Source organism: Schistocerca gregaria, chromosome 9 (assembly GCF_023897955.1).
Source record: "Schistocerca gregaria isolate iqSchGreg1 chromosome 9, iqSchGreg1.2, whole genome shotgun sequence".
NCBI classification, from domain to species: Eukaryota; Metazoa; Arthropoda; class Insecta; order Orthoptera; family Acrididae; genus Schistocerca; species Schistocerca gregaria.
This window is the reverse complement of record NC_064928.1, coordinates 110,359,733-110,371,360: the sequence shown is the minus strand read 5'-3', so window position 1 is coordinate 110,371,360 and position 11,628 is coordinate 110,359,733. Positions and strand designations below refer to the sequence as shown.

General features: G+C 44.1%; 1 long non-coding RNA gene across 1 annotated transcript; it reads left to right on the top strand.

Moving 5' to 3' along the window:
• Positions 1–5,500: 5,500 nt before the first annotated feature.
• Positions 5,501–10,634, top strand: LOC126291603 (uncharacterized). The gene is made up of 2 exons (XR_007551824.1): positions 5,501–5,575; positions 10,382–10,634. It is a non-coding gene; the product is annotated as an uncharacterized LOC126291603 (long non-coding RNA).
• Positions 10,635–11,628: the final 994 nt, after the last annotated feature.

Genomic DNA, 11,628 nt, shown 5'->3' with positions numbered 1-11,628 from the left:
GCATTATATGATTAGAAGGACATCTAAATCTAACAGCTCTGTCAGTCAATGCCTAGCCGAATAACTGCGTGCAGGGGGTGGATCAACACCATACCTGTGCACTTCATTCCTCAGGAGGCATCCAACAACTCAGTCGATGCAAAGCCCAAGGGCTGGGAGGAGGCCAACACGTTATTGACTTGCTGAATGTGAAGCTCTACTCTCGAATAAATTACCCCATTTTTCTGAAATTGTAATAATATATTTCTCACATCTATCGATTTGCATCATTCAGATAACTCTTTCTACAGGCATCGTTTTTTTGTTTTACATTGTACTTTTTAAGTGGGTACTGATCAATAAGTGGGGTCCAGAACCACAAAATATCTTTTAGCATAGTCTTAGCACCAATGCATTTTCCATAAACTGCACACCAGGGGATGTGTACTTTATGACCAACACAAAAATATACAATTTTTTTAAGTGTTGTTGATTTTCGTTCACAACATACATTGTGAATATACAGGGTGTTACAAAAATGTACGGCCAAACTTACACACAAAGAAAGAAAATATGTTATGTGGACATGTGTCCGGAAACGCTTACTTTCCATGTTAGAGCTCATTTTATTACTTCTCTTCAAATCACATTAACGATGAAATGGAAACACACAGCAACAGAACGTACCAGCGTGACTTCAAACACTTTGTTACAGGAAATGTTCAAAATGTCCTCCGTTAGCGAGGATACATGCATCCACCCTCCGTCGCATGGAATCCCTGATGCGCTGATGCAGCCCTGGAGAATGGCGTATCGTATCACAGCCGTCCAAAATACGAGCACCGCGGTTGCGTAGACAAGAGCTTTCAAATGCCCCCATAAATGAAAGTCAAGAGGGTTTAGGTCAGGAGAGCGTGGAGGACATGGAATTGGTCCTACTCTACCAATCCAACGGTCACCGAATCTGTTGTTCAGAAAGGTACGAACACTTCGACTGAAATGTGCAGGAGCTCCATCGTGCATGAACCACATGTTGTGTCGTACTTGTAAAGGCACATGTTCTAGCAGCACAGGTAGAGTATCCCGTATGAAATCATGATAACGTGCTCCATTGAGCGTAGGTGGAAGAACATGGGGCCCAATCAAGACATCACCAACAATGCCTGCCCAAACGTTCACAGAAAATCTGTGTTGATGACGTGACTGCACAATTGCGTGCGGATTCTCGACAGCCCACACATGTTGATTGTGAAAATTTACAATTTGATCACGTCGAAATGAAGCCTCATCCGTAAAGAGAACATTTGCACTGAAATGAGGATTGACACATTGTTGGATGAACCATTCGCAGAAGTGTACCCGTGGAGGCCAATCAGCAGCTGATAGTGCCTGCACACGCTGTGCATGGTACGGAAACAACTGGTTCTCTCGTAGCACTCTCCACACAGTGACGTGGACAACGTTACCTTGTACAGCAGCAACTTCTCTGACGCTGACATTAGTGTTATCTTCAACTGCACGTAGAATTGCCTCGTCCATTGCAGGTGTCCTCGTCGTTCTAGGTCTTCCCCAGTCGCGAGTCAAAGGCTGGAATGTTCCGTGCTCCCTAAGACGCCGATCAATTGCTTCGAACGTCTTCCTGTCGGGACACCTTCGTTCTGGAAATCTGTCTCGATACAAATGTACCGCGCCACGGCTATTGCCCCGTGCTAATCCATACGTAAAATGGGCATCTGCCAACTCCGCATTTGTAAACATTGCACTGACTGCAAAACCAGGTTCGTGATGAACACTAACCTGTTGATGGTACGCACTGATGTGCTTAATGCTAGTACTATAGAGCAATGAGTCGCATGTCAACACAAACACCGAAGTCAACATTACTTTCCTTCAATTGGGCCAACTGGCGGTGAATCGAGGAAGTACAGTACATACTGACGAAACTAAAATGAGCTCTAACATGGGAATTAAGCGTTTCCGGACACATGTCCACGTAACATCTTCTCTTTATTTGTTTGTGAGAAATGTTTCCTGAGAGTTTGGCCATACCTTTTTGTAACACCCTGTATACGGAGCGATTCAGCTGCCCCTAACGATGTGTTTTGTAAGAAGGCTGCTTAGGTTTTTATGTTGGTGACGCCACGTAGCGCTCTGTATGAAAATCGCTGACTGTGCTGTGTGCAGTCTGTGGCTGGTTGGACTCAGTGTTGGAATATTCGCTATTGTAGTGTTGGGCAGTTGGATGTGAACAGCGCGTTGCGTTGGGCAGTTGGAGGTGAGCCGCCACCAGTGGTGGATGTGAGGAGAGAGATGCCAGAGTTTTGAGAACGGAAGATCTGGACAGGTGTCCGTCAGAAAAAAGAAATTTCTTTAATTGGATGTCACAAAATATATATATAAATGACTTTTGAACGCTATTAAGGTAAATACATTGTTTGTTATCTATCAAAATCTTTCGTTTGCTAACTATGCCTATCAGTAGTTAGTGCCTTCAGTAGTTTGAACCTTTTATTTAGCTGGCAGTATTGGCGCTCGCTGTATTGCAGCAGTTCGAGTAACGCAGATTTTTGTGAGGTAAGTGATTCATGAAACGTATAGGTTATGATCAGAATAAATAAAGAGAAAACAGTACGTTGAGCTTTGCTCAGATGTTTGAAAATCAAATAACGTAAGAGTTTTTTCCAGCACTGTCATTCTTAATTTTGCAAAGGGGACGTTTCAGTTTCATGTAACCCACAACGCTTTCGAAAACCACGTGCGAGATTTTCATATTCTCTCGTTCACAATGCGCAAGCTATTAGCCCTACAGAAAAAAATGAACAGGGCCTTTTTGTAGGAAATTTGAATGTACTCAAACTTTGTGCTGGGATAATTTTTCGCTGGTGGCCACGGTTTTCGAGTTTGAAGGTCACAACTGTACATTTTTCTTGAATAATTCTAAAACAACGGCCACCGGCGAAAACGTATCCTGGTACAAAATTTAAGTACATCTACATCTACAGCTAGATGATTACTCCCCAATTCACATTTAAGTGCTTGGCAGAGGGTTCATCGAATCACAATCATTCTAACTCTTTACCATTCCACTCCCGAACAGCGCGCGGGAAAGACGAACACCTAAACCTTTCAGTTCGAGCTCTGATTTCTCTTATTTTATTTTGATGATCATTCCTATCTATGTAGGTTGGGCTCAACAAAATATTTTCGCACTCGGAAGATAAAGTTGGTGACTGAAATTTCATAAATAGATCTCGCCGCGACGAAAAAAGTCTTTGCTTTAATGACTTCCATTCCAACTCGCGTATCATATCTGCCACACTCTCTCCCCTATTATGTGATAATACAAAACGAGCTGCCCTATTTTGCACCCTTTCGATGTCCTCCGTCAATTCCACCTGGTAAGGATCCCACACCGCGCAGCAATATTCTAACAGAGGACGAACGAGTGTAGTGTAAGCTGTGTCGTTAGTGGACCTGTTGCATCTTCTAAGGGTCCTGCCAATGAAACGCAACCTTTGGCTCGCCTTCCCCACAATATTATCTATGTGCTCTTTCCAACTGAAGTTGTTCGTAATTTTAACACCCAGGTACTTAGTTGAATTAACAGCCTTGAGAATTGTACTATTTATCAAGTAATCGAATTCCAACGGATTTCTTTTGGAACTCATGTGGATCACCTCACACTTTTCGTTATTTAGCGTCAACTGCCACCTGCCACACCATACAGCAATCTTTTCTAAATCGCTTTGCAACTGATACTGGTCTTCGGATGACCTTACTAGACGGTAAATTACAGCATCATTTGCGAACAACCTAAGAGAACTGCTCAGATTGTCACACAGGTCATTTATATAGATCAGGAACAGCAGAGGTCCCACGACGCTTCCCTGGGGACTGATATCACTTCAGTTTTACTCGATGATTTGCCGTTTACTACTACGAACTGCGACCTTCCTGACAGGAAATCACGAATCCAGTCGCACAACAGAGACGATACCCCACAGCCCCGCAGCTTGATTACAAGTCGCTTGTGAGGAACGGTGTCAAAAGCTCTCCGGAAATCTATAAATACGAAATCAACTTCAGATCCCCTGTCGATGGCGGACATTACTTCGTGCGAATAAAGAGCTAGCTGCGTTGCACAAGAAAGATGTTTTGCGAAACCATGCTGATTTCGTATCAATAGATCGTTCCCTTCGAGGTGATTCATAATGTTTGAGTACAGTACACGCTCCAAAACCCTGTTGTTGTTGTTGTGGCCTTCAGTCCTGAGACTGGTTTGATGCAGCTCTCCATGCTAATCTATCCTGTGCCAGATCCTTCATCTCCCAGTACCTACTGCAACCTACATCCTTCTGAATCTGCTTGGTGTATTCATCTCTTGGTCTCCCTCTACGCTTTTTACCCTCCACACTGCCCTCCAATGCTAAATTTGTGATACCTTGATGCCTCAGGACATGTCCTACCAACTGATCCCATCTTCTAGTCAAGTTGTGCCACAAACTTCTCTTCTCCCCAATCCTATGCAATACCTCCTCATTAGTTACGTGATCTACCCACCTAATCTTCAACATTCTTCTGTAGCACCACATTTCGAAAGCTTCTATTCTCTTCTTGTCCAAACTATTTATTGTCCATGTTTCACTTCCATACATGGCTACACTCCATATAAATACTTTCAGAAACGACTTCCTGACACTTAAATCTATACTCGATGTTAGCAAATTTCTCTTCTTCAGAAACGCTTTCCTTGCCATTGCCAGTCTACATTTTATATCCTCTCTACTTCGACCATCATCAGTTATTTTGCTCCCCAAATAGCAAAACTCCTTTACTATTTTAAGTGTCTCATTTCCTAGTCTAATTCCCTCAGCATCACCTGATTTAATTCGACTACATTCCATTATCCTCGTTTTGCTTTTGTTGATGTTCGTCTTATATCCCCCTTTCAAGACACTGTACATTGCGTTCAACTGCTCTTCCAGGTCCTTTGCTGTCTCCAAAACCCTACTGCATTATATTTCCCACAAAAACAGAAGTTGTTGACTCGCTCGTTTTGTGATGCTCTGTCTCTTGAATAAACCATCCAGTTCTTGTAACATTTGTTTGTCTGTGCATCACATCTACCGATTCCTTCGTGGTGCATGGCTGTTCCTCTTTCTTTTTCTTTCTTGGCGTGTATATTGTTAATAAATTTAAGAACAAGGGACGAAATATGTTCCTTCTTTCTTAATTTCCTTTTTTTTTTGTGGTGTTCATCCCCTCGGTATTGTACGTCATGGAAAATGAGTTGGTATAGCTAGGATTAATCTGAGGCCAGATGATGTACGGTGCGTGTATTCTAGAGATCTTTAGGACAGGTAAAGTGCTGTATCGCCCGTGGCATCACGGATGTGCACAGCTGCTAACGAGCGCCAAAGACGGCCAAGGCCTGCGGGGAAGTTTTGGGCAGAGCGCGCGACACAATGCCCCGTTAATCCAGGGCGTGTCCCCGCGGTCCCGCGACTACAAAAGGCAGCGGCTGGTGTTTCCCGGCACCTGTCTGCAGTCGACGCAGCTCAACACACCCAGCCGTCCAGCCATGAAGATCCTCGCAGTGAGTACCGCACGCCTCTCTAGCCTCTTGTTGTTGTGGTCTTCAGTCCTGAGACTGGTTTGAAGCAGCACTCCACGCTATGCTGTGCAAGTTTCTTCATTTCCCAGTACCTACTACAGCCTACATCCTTCTCAATCTGCTTAGTGTATTCATCTCTTGGTCTCCCTCTACGATTTTTACCCTCCACACCGCCCTCCAGTACTAAATTAGTGATCCCTTGATGCCTCAGAACATGTCCTATCAACTGATCCCTTCTTCTTGTCAAGTTGTGCCACAAACTTCTCTTCACCCCAATCCTATTCAATACTTCCTCAGTAGTTATGTGATCTACCCATCTAATCTTCAGCATTCTTCTGTAACACCACATTTCGAAAGCTTCTATTCTCTTCTTGTCTAAGCTTTTCATCGTCCATGTTTCACTTCCATACATGGCTACACTCCATACAAACACATGCAGAAACGATTTCCTGACACTTAAATCTATAGTCGATGTTAACAAATTTCTCTCCTTCAGAAACGCTTTCCTTGCCTTTGCCAGTCTACATTTTGTATCTTCTCTACTTCGACCATCATCATTTATTTTGCTCCCCAAATAGAAAAACTCGTTTACTACTTTAAGTGCCTCATTTCCTAATCTAATTCCCTCAGCATTACCCGACATAATTCCACTACATTCCATTATCCTCGTTTTGGTTTTGTTAATGTTCATCTTATATCCTTCATTCAAGACACTGTCCATTCCGTTCAACTGCTGTTCCAAGTGTTTTGCTGTCTCTGACAGAATTACAATGTCAGCGGCAAACCTCAAAGTTTTTATTTCTTCTCCATGGATTTTAATACCTACTCCAAATTTTTCTTTTGTTTCCTTTACTGCTTGCTCAATATACAGATTGAATAACATTGGGGAGAGGCTACAACCCTGTCTCACTCCATTCCCAACCACTGCTTCCCTTTGATGTCCCTCCACTCTTATAACTGCCATCTGGCCTCTGTACAAATTGTAAATGGCCTTTCGTTCCCTGTATTTTACCCCTGCCACTTTCAGCATTTGAAAGAGAGTATTCCAGTCAACATTGTCAAAAGCTTTCTCCAAGTCTAGAAATGCTAGAAACGTAGGTTTGCCTTTCCTTAATCTTCCTTCTAAGATAAGTCGTAAGGTCAGTATTGCCTCACGTGTTCCAATATTTCTACGGAATCCAAACTGATCTTCCCCGAGGTCGGCTTCTACCAGTTTTTCCATTCGTCTGTAAAGAATTCGCGTTAGTATTTTGCAGCCGTGGCTTATGAAACTGATAGTTCTGCAATTTTCACATCTGTCAACACCTTCTTTCTTTGGGATTGGAATTATTATATTCTTCTTGAAGTCTGAGGGTACTTCGCCTGTCTCCTACATCTTGCTCACCAGGTGGTAGAGTTTTGTCAGGGCTGGCTCTCCCAAGGCTATCAGTAGTTCTAATGGAATGTTGTCTACTGGCGGGACCTTGTTTCGACTCAGGTCTTTCAGTGCTCTTTCAAACTCTTCACGCAGTATCATATCTCCCATTTCAATTTCATCTACATTCTCTTCCACTTCCATAATACTGGCTTCAAGAACATAGCCTTTGTATAGACCCTCTATATACTCTTTCCACCTTTCTGCCTTCCCTTCTTTGCTTAGAATTGGGTTTCCATCAGAGCTCTTGATATTCATACAAGTGGTTCTCTTTTCTCCAAAGGACTCTTTAATTTTCCTGTAGGCTGTATCTATCTTACTCCTAGTGAGATAAGCCTCTACATCCTTACATTTGTCCTCTAGCCATCCCTGCTTAGCCATTTTGCACTTCCTGTCGATCTCATTTTTGAGACGTTTGTATTCATTTTTGCCTGCTACATTTAGTGCATTTTTGTATTTTCGTCTTTCATCAATTAAATTCAGTATCTCCTCCGTTACCCAAGGATTTCTAGTAGCCTTCGTCTTTTTACCTACTTGATCCTCTGCTGCCTTCACTATTTCATCTCTCAAAGCTACCCATTCTTCTTCTACTGTATTTCTTTCCCCCATTCTTGTCAATCGTTCCCTAATGCTCTCCCTGAAACTCTCTACAACCTCTGGTTCTGTCAGTTTATCCAGGTCCCATCTCCTTAAATCCCCACCTTTTTGCAGTTCCTTCAGTTTTAATCTACGGGTCATAACTAATAGACTGTGGTCCACATCTGCCCCTGGAAATGTCTTACAATTTAAAACCTGGTTCCTAAATCTCTGTTTTACCGTTATATAAACTATCTGAAACCTGTCAGTATCTCCAGGCTTCTTCCATGTATACAACCTTCATTTATGACTCTGGAACCAAGTGTTAGATATGATTAAGTTATTCTCTGTGCAAAATTATACCAGGCGGCTTCCTCTTTCATTTCATATTCATCTACTACGTTTCCTTCTCTTCTTTTTCCTACTATCGAATTCCAGTCACCCATGACAATTAAAATTCCTCTCCCTTCACTATTGAATAGTTTCTTTTATCTCGTCATACATTTCATCTATCTCTTCGTCATCTGCGGAGCTAGTCGGCATATAAACCTTTGCTGGTGTGGTAGGCGTGGGCTTTGTACCTATCTTGGCCACAATAATGCGTTCACTATGCTGTTTGTAGTAGTTTGCTCGCATTTCTATTTTTTATTCATTATTAAACCTACTCCTGCATTACCCCTATTTTATTTTGTATTTATAACCCTATAACCTATATATTGTTATTCCGTTACAAATGAGGCAGATGAGATTAGAATGAACAGCAACAATTTTGACAACGACCTGTAAAATGCACTTAGCAGGGTGTGGGGGCAGATGTCGATATCAAGCAGCGACGTATGCTTGACGCTTATAGGGAGCCCGCAGCGGCAGCCTCAAACGTGGCGCCGACCCCTCACGCCCCCTGACGTCACTCGGTGCCGCGGCGGCTGGAGCTGCTACGAGCTGACCAACTCGCCTTCCGCGTAAAAGCGCCGTTCGACCAGCTCTGATTGGTGCAAAAGGCTGCAATCGTGGCTATACAGGGTGTTTCAGAAGTGGTAGTCAATATTCAGGGATGTGACACGAATGATCTATCGAAACAAAAAAGGTCAAGTAAACATGGGCTCTAAAACGCGTATCTTAAGAGCTATCAACAGTTCTTTATCTCCGATACTGTGGAACAAATGTACTGGAAGCTTTTTATTTTTTGCTTTCCATGTTTTGGCAAGTGGTAGTGTGGACGAAAACAAGGAAAAAATGTCCAGTAAAAATGTGCTCTAAAATGGATACCTTACAAGTTATGAGCACTCGTTCAGTAGAAGAGTTGTGTTTCAAAGTAGCGAAGATGAACAAGTGCTTGTAGCTGTTAAGTTATGCATTTTAGACCCCATGTTTACTGAACATTTGTTTCTTCTTTTGGTTCATAGTACCACTTCACACAATATGGAAAGCAAAGAGCTGGCAGTTGAAGGGATTTGTTTTACAGTACCAAAGATAAAAAGTTGCTCATAGGTCTTAAGATATGCGTTTACTTGACTTTTTCGTTTCGAATGATCATTCGTGTTACATCCCTGAATATTGACCCTCATTTCTGAAACACCCTGTATAATCTGAAAACCGTCTGGTGGTTTTTACTTCTGACGACGATGGCGGAGATAGCCATCGAAAGCTTGACTGTTTTATTCGAAATGGCGCGGCTCGAAAACCGAGAATATTTTATTGAGATAATTTTTGTTGTGTTTGCAGAAGAGCCAATACCGTGTTGCTGGTGGAGGCCGAAATGCATGCGTTTTAGCTCACGCAGGCTGGCGTGAGGAGGGAAGAACTATACTGACGTGAGGTCTGGAACATGACAAGGAATTAGAATTCAGAAAGCGGACGTAATTAGTTTGATACTTAAGTTTAATCCATTAATGATGAACGTCGCTCTTGACAGTACTTGATTCACCATATTATCTGTTCATAATGCATTCGTAGTAACTGAATATGGCGCCTTGGTAGTTCGTAGCAAAGGACGTAGCTGAAGGCTATGCTAAACTGTCTATTTTTTTCTCTCTCTCTCTCTGGGGGCGTGGGGGGGGGGGGGGGGGGGTAGGGAACAGACCAAACAGCGAGGTCATCGGCCTCATCGGTTCAGGAAAGGACGGGGAAGGAAGTCGGCCGTGCCCTTTCAAAGGAACCATCCCGGCATTTGCCTGGAGCGATTCAGGGAACTCACGGAAAACCTAAATCAGGATGGCCGGACGCGGGATTGAACCGTCGTCCTCCCGAATGCGAGTCCAGTATGCTAACCACTGCGCCACCTCGCTCGGTGCTAAACTGTTGCCTCTGCAAATGAGAGCGTATGTACTCAGTGAGCCATCGCTAGCAAAGTCGGCTGTACAATTAGGGCGAGTGCTAGGGAGTCTCTCTAGACTAGACCTGCCGTGTGGCGGCGCTCGGTCTGCGATCACTGATAGTGGCGACACGCGGGTCCGACGTATACTAACGAACCGCGGCCGATTTAAAGGCTACCACCTAGCAAGTGTTGTGTCTGGCGGTGACACCACAATTTTCGTTCTCGAATTCTTATCGTCGTACAGTTCTTCTGTGTGTACTAAATGGTTCAAATGGCTCTGAGCACTATGGGACCTAACATCTGAGGTCATCAGTCCCCTAGAACTTAAACCTAACTAACGTAAGGACATCACACACATCCATGCCCCAGCGAGGACACATGTCGCCATGGTGTATCAGTAACATTCCCTCTTTATTTTTCACTACTACAGGTCTGTACACGTGATTTTCATTACACCGGACCGCCGGCCGCCCTGTTGCAGGTGCTGCTGTTGGTGGTGCTGGCGCTGGCCGCCTGCTCGGCCGCCTTCGCCCCCGCCGCCGCCGCCGCCCCCGGGCGCGACAAGCGCGGCGTGCTGCTGGCCGCCCCCCACGTGGTGGCCGCCCCCGCCGTCGTGCCGGCCGCCCGCGTCGTCGCCGCCGCCGTGCACGGTCCCATCATCTACGGCTGACCACCGCTGTAGCCCTGCCCTCCACTTACCGGAAATAAACGGCAGTCGACTGCTTAGAGCATAATCTGACTACTCTTCTTTGTTACCTCTCCTCCTCATTCCTTACAGACTGACTCATTTCAAAATTGTGCTGTCGAAAGCCCTCCACGTCGTGTAAAAGTATAACATAAATTTCAAACAAACGATGAACAAGTTTCACCAAGACTTGTATACCAAATGGGTTGTATCTTGAACGCATTGCAATACCTCATTTTCTGTTTAAGGAGGCACACATATACGAAGTAGACATATAAATCATATATATTTCACACACTCACACGTGAAGACACATGCAAACACACACACATATACAGGATGTTTCAAAAATGACCGGTATATTTGAAACGGCAATACAAACTAAACGAGCAGCGATAGAAATACACCGTTTGTTGCAATATGCTTGGGACAACAGTACATTTTCAGGCAGACAAACTTTCGAAATTACAGTAGTTACAATTTTCAACAACAGATGGCGCTGCAAGTGATGTGAAAGATATAGAAGACAACGCAGTCTGTGGGTGCGCCATTCTGTACGTCGTCTTTCTGCTGTAAGCGTGTGCTGTTCACAACGTGCAAGTGTGCTGTGGACAACATGGTTTATTCCTTAGAACAGAGGATTTTTCTGGTGTTGGAATTCCACCGCCTAGAACACAGCGTTGTTGCAACAAGACGAAGTATTCAAGGGAGGTTTAATGTAACCAAAGGACCGAAAAGCGATACAATAAAGGATCTGTTTGAAAAATTTCAACAGACTGGGAACGTTACGGGTGAACGTGCTGGAAAGGTAGGGCGACCGCGTACGGCAACCACAGAGGGCAACGCACAGCTAGTGCAGCAGGTGATCCAACAGCGGCCTCGGGATTCCGTTCGCCGTGTTGCAGCTGCGGTCCAAATGACGCCAACGTCCACGTATCGTCTCATGCGCCAGAGTTTACACCTCTATCCATACAAAATTCAAACGCAGCAACCCCTCAGCGCCGCTACCATTGCTGCACGAGAGACATTTGCTAACGATATAG